This window comes from Sinocyclocheilus rhinocerous, unplaced genomic scaffold (genome assembly GCF_001515625.1).
Source record: "Sinocyclocheilus rhinocerous isolate Xijiao unplaced genomic scaffold, SAMN03320098_v1.1 scaffold1635, whole genome shotgun sequence".
Taxonomy (NCBI): Eukaryota; Metazoa; Chordata; class Actinopteri; order Cypriniformes; family Cyprinidae; genus Sinocyclocheilus; species Sinocyclocheilus rhinocerous.
Window position 1 is genome coordinate 968,746 of NW_015627629.1, and position 4,710 is coordinate 973,455.

The following is a 4,710-nucleotide window of genomic DNA, read 5'->3' on the forward strand; positions in this document are numbered from 1 at the left end:
TGTGTGTGTGTGTGTGTGTGTGTGTGTCCATACTGTACATACATCAATCAGGAAACAGACACATAACCCTATCGCTCAGATATAACATTTTTAAACAGAACTTCCCACCAATTGTTACACAGAACAGAATTGGCATCCTTTAGATTTTAAATATAAATGGCATGTTTTTATTAGTAATAATTACGCTAAAATGCATCATATTTTCAGACAATGGAGTGAGAAAAGATGTGATGAACCGTATGGATGCATTTCAGTAAATATACCCTAAAAAACCCGCAGAGGTCTAATATATATCAAAACTTAAATTCTAATACAAACTAACAGCAGGCAGGGTTCGTGATGAATAGATTAAGGAACTATAAAGCCTAAAGCACCATATCTGTTTGAAACAGAGGCTTATTGTTGAAGAGGATGAAGACATTGCTGGGTTATTACCTGACTCCGGCTAGACCCGAAGAGTATCCTCCGCACAGAAGCGCATCCCTCGCTCACGGTGCTAGAAGATAAACCACAAATAATTCATTCAGAAAAAGCAAATCAGTTTTAATTTCGTAATACTGAGCGCATCTGTTCGCGATGTGTCTCAGTACTTTAGCACCGCCTGTTGGTGTGGATACAGCATCCAGCTCCACTAGAAATAAGAAAAACAGACAACCCTATATATCTACACTTGTTATATGGATATGTTTGTGTGTTAAATTATTATTGTGTGTGGCTATGTGATTTTATATCCATATTGTACACGTGTGGTGTGCCGCTGAATCATACTGTTTTCCACACAATGTGCACGTTGACTCATTAATATGGACGGATGCCACGCACTTACAACTTTCACCAGCAGATGGCTGTGCAAATCAACGCTTATTTTATACGTTTATTTAATTATTTTTGCAGCGATTTATACATATAAAATCATGCCTTAAGACAAAGTTAGCATTCCATGATGTGGGTCATGCCAACAAGCTGGCATCTGTAATAATCAGAAACATAGAGTCAAAACTTTTTCGTTTTCGTGTTTGTTGATGGCTTGTCACTTTACACACGGTCCCTAAGCGGATGGGCGCTCCCCGTGTGCGCTGGTGCTGATGCAGACAGACAGAAGCATCTAACCGGACATAAACCACAGGAGGTGTTTGAAAGGTAAGCCGCATTATTGTTATATTCACCTCGCTTCTGATGAACTATTCTCAATTATATCGTACAAGAAACGGTTCAACAAACAACTCAGTGATTTATTATGAACTTCAACTGCTTTTAAAAGTGGGCGTTTTGACAGTTGTAGACATTGGGTTTAAAACGCTATTGCAGCAGAGACCTATGCTTGGGTGCTAAACACAGAGGAGGGGTGATACTTAAATAACTGAACTGGAAATACTATGGGCATATTGATGGCATAAGAATGGCTTGGCTTGTTTGTTTGCCGTCTCATATACAACATCTCCAGGAGCCCCGCTGTTTTATTGTGCCAGGGGAGTGCGCACGTTGTGCATTCATTGTGAGATCCTAATATTATCTTCTTAAAGTTATGGTTGCTCTGCTGCTGCTGCTGATAATGGCTGTATTAGTCTTCACATGCTGACAGCAGGGAGTTTAATGTCTGGGTAATATATTGAATGGGGAACAAGTCAAAGCTGCGCGTTACAAATCAGAGGATGGGGGCGGATAGATTTCTCCACGCTGTTGCCAAGAAGCTGTGATGATGCTCAGGCAGATCATCGTAATAACTTTCACAATTAGAAATGTAGTCTCTAATCATCCCTTTGAGAATCAAACATTACTTTAACAGGTAGAGGAGGAAACTCTGGTCATATCAACACAAAATTCAAAGAATCATTAGGTAAAATACTTTAATAAAAAAATTATTAGTAATATTTTAAATGATTGTAATCTATTTTTTATATTATATGATATGGTATTATATAACGATTATTATATATAATAATTATTTACATTTTAATATAATTAAAAGTGGTTTATATAGGTAAATTCAGGTTGAGTGGGACACTTTGTGCCATTGAAATGTCTAGCAAGTGTCCAAATCAACCAGAATTCACCCCTCAGAAATGTATTAGATTTAAATATAGGGTCATATTGTTGTGTACCTCCTTTAATTTATACCACTATAAATAAAAAAGGGATACAGTAACAAAAACACTGCTTTAGAGTCATGAAAATCTACTGAGAATAATTAAAAGTAATTAATTAAAAATACCTAAATAAAATGTCCAAATGCAATAAACCATTCAAACGAGAATGAAAATTTGGGGGAGGATCAGGATGTGTGTTAATTGTTATGCAAATGATGTTAAAATGCACAACATCTTTTAATGTTTCTAAAAATAGTCTTCATTTTCTACATCCATTTATTAATTTATTTATTTGATTTTTTTGAAATTGACATTTTGTTCATTTCAACTGCAACCGCGCAACCATAAAGAATTAATGGATGAATAATAACATATTGTAACATTGTGTTATCAAGAGGTTTTTCAGTACCCAGCATGCTTTGTGTGAGCCTAAAGGGGATGAATAAAAGTATAGACAGCTGAGTGTTATTTTATGTGTTTTTGAGCAATATGAGCACGGGGAAATGTGTGACTGCTTAATGTTCTGTTATGCTGCCATTTAGAAAGAATTCTGTTTTTGTTTTTTTTTTTTAGAATTTTTAGAGTTTGCTACTGCAGAATTTTAGGGTTTACTGGGGTGAAGAGTGAAGTTTGTGCTCTGTTCAGAGTGGACTAATGTATGCTAAAACTGGCTTTTCTTAGTAAACTTCAATACAACACGGTCTCCTTTGCCTTGCACCACCCACCTGCATCCTTGGATACAATATCTGCTAATCTAACAGGACAAACCAGAACCATGCTTGTTACCAGCAAAGCAAAGATGAGAAAGCTGTTTGACTGAAGTGCTAATGAATCAGCAGGCTGTTGCTGGTTAAGCCAGTCAGCTAACTTGGTTTTACAGCTTTATTCCATTTGCTAACCAGGTGTGACACAGCAATAAAATCAGTCTTCAGTGCAAATCAGATCTTTTATCAGATCAGTTTTTTTGTGCCACGACAGCAACAGGACATCTATCCCATTCCAGATTTTAAAAAATGAAGCAATAAAAAAAGCAGATAAGGAAAAAGGTGGAAACAAACCTGCACACCAGAATACAAAACACAACACACATCGGCAAACAACTATGCTAGTATTGATTACCGTTAAAACAGAAAACAAACTCATCACCAGTTATGCTTTTTTTTGTTCTGTGGCATTTGCAAGACTCGTTGCACTTTCGGAAGTAATCTGTAAATGAATGGTTCTCCCAACGAGTGAGAGATCTTCATCAAAGGCCAGTGTCCATCTGACTATAAAGGATAAGACACAGTTATGGCACCAGTTTTCTAGTCACCAGGCAGATTTTCCATCTGCTTTAGATATAAATGGAGCGTCTTTGAATGATATTCAGCGATGCATGATTACCAAACTGACTGTATAAAGCAATTAATAGTAGTTGAAATGTCACTGCACTTGAGACAGAATATTGGTTGAAGCTCATAATTGGATCATGAATAAATCATCAGAACGAACACCTGCTCTTGGCTGATGTCTCTTTCGGCTGTTAGTCCTTACTAATCTTATTAAAGTAGAAATGTTAGTGACACCATGCTGGAATTGGTTTTTGCTTTGCCAGTTGAATCAGAGGGCTGAAAACTTAGAGTACTCAGAGAAAACATCTCCAGGTTACGTATGTAACCATGGTTCCCCGAAGGGAATGAGGCGCTGCATCGGAAACGCTATGGGAACGCCCCCAGCGTGACCACGCTCTGAATCACATGTGTAATCAGTCCAATGGAAGGGCGAGACGTCATAGGCGGGTGACGTAGCGACCAGGAAGCTATAAAAGCACGTGAGGTGGAACCGGCGTCAGCTTCTAGGAATGAAGCAAGCGTTCGCATGGGATGCCGGAAGTATGGCCCTGAGACGCAGCGTCTCGTTCCCTTCGGGGAACCATGGTTACATACGTAACCTGGAGACGTTCCCCTTCAGGAACTCGAGCTGCGTCGGAAACGCTATGGGAACGAGAATGCCCACGCCGCCAGACTTGCAAATCCCTGTCTAGTGTGGAAGAGCACAGCTAAGACAAGAGAACAGAAGAGCCAGGAGTGGCTCGCATATCTAAGTCATAGAATGTGACAAATGTGAGGGGCGTGGACCATCCCGCTGCGTTGCAGATGTCTTGCATAGACACACCTGCTAAGAAAGCCTTGGAGGCCGCTATACCTCGGGTCGAATGAGCCTTGGTTGGTCCGCCCTTCTCCACAGGGCAGCTCTGTGGATGCGAGCACTGGACACTTGCAGTTAAGCTTTTGCTGGTCAGGCTCCCTGAAGGGAGGAGGACAAAAGGCCTGTACGATCTGCCAGGTGAGATGGCGATCGCTCCACAGACCGCGGGCAGGGTGGCCACTCATGACCGCACCCCAGCCGGTGAGGGACGCATCTGTCGCTAGCGTTACGCGGCCACAAGGAGCTCCCAGCACCGGGACCTGAGACAAGAACCAAGGTTTCCTCCACATGTCCAAGGCACGTAGGCATCGCCGCATGACCTTGATCATGCAAAGCGGGTTTCCCCTCGGGGAGAACCCCCTGGTCTTGAGCCACCACTGTAGGGGTCTCATGTACAGCAGGCCAAAAGGTATCACGTTGGACGCAGCTGCCATCA

The 4,710-nt window shown here is 41.0% G+C and overlaps 2 protein-coding genes across 2 annotated transcripts in view; one reads left to right on the forward strand and one right to left on the reverse strand.

Moving 5' to 3' along the window:
* Window positions 1–550, reverse strand: part of zdhhc22 (zDHHC palmitoyltransferase 22) — a 3,716-nt gene extending 3,166 nt beyond the window's left edge. Inside the window, exon 1 of the mRNA XM_016544213.1 lies at window positions 436–550. The gene's annotated coding sequence lies outside the window, so the exon portion shown is untranslated. The remainder of the gene's footprint in view (window positions 1–435) is intronic.
* Window positions 551–1,088: 538 nt separating this feature from the next.
* tmem63c (transmembrane protein 63C) overlaps window positions 1,089–4,710 on the forward strand; it is a 46,972-nt gene continuing 43,350 nt past the window's right edge. Inside the window, exon 1 of the mRNA XM_016543515.1 lies at window positions 1,089–1,140. The gene's annotated coding sequence lies outside the window, so the exon portion shown is untranslated. The remainder of the gene's footprint in view (window positions 1,141–4,710) is intronic.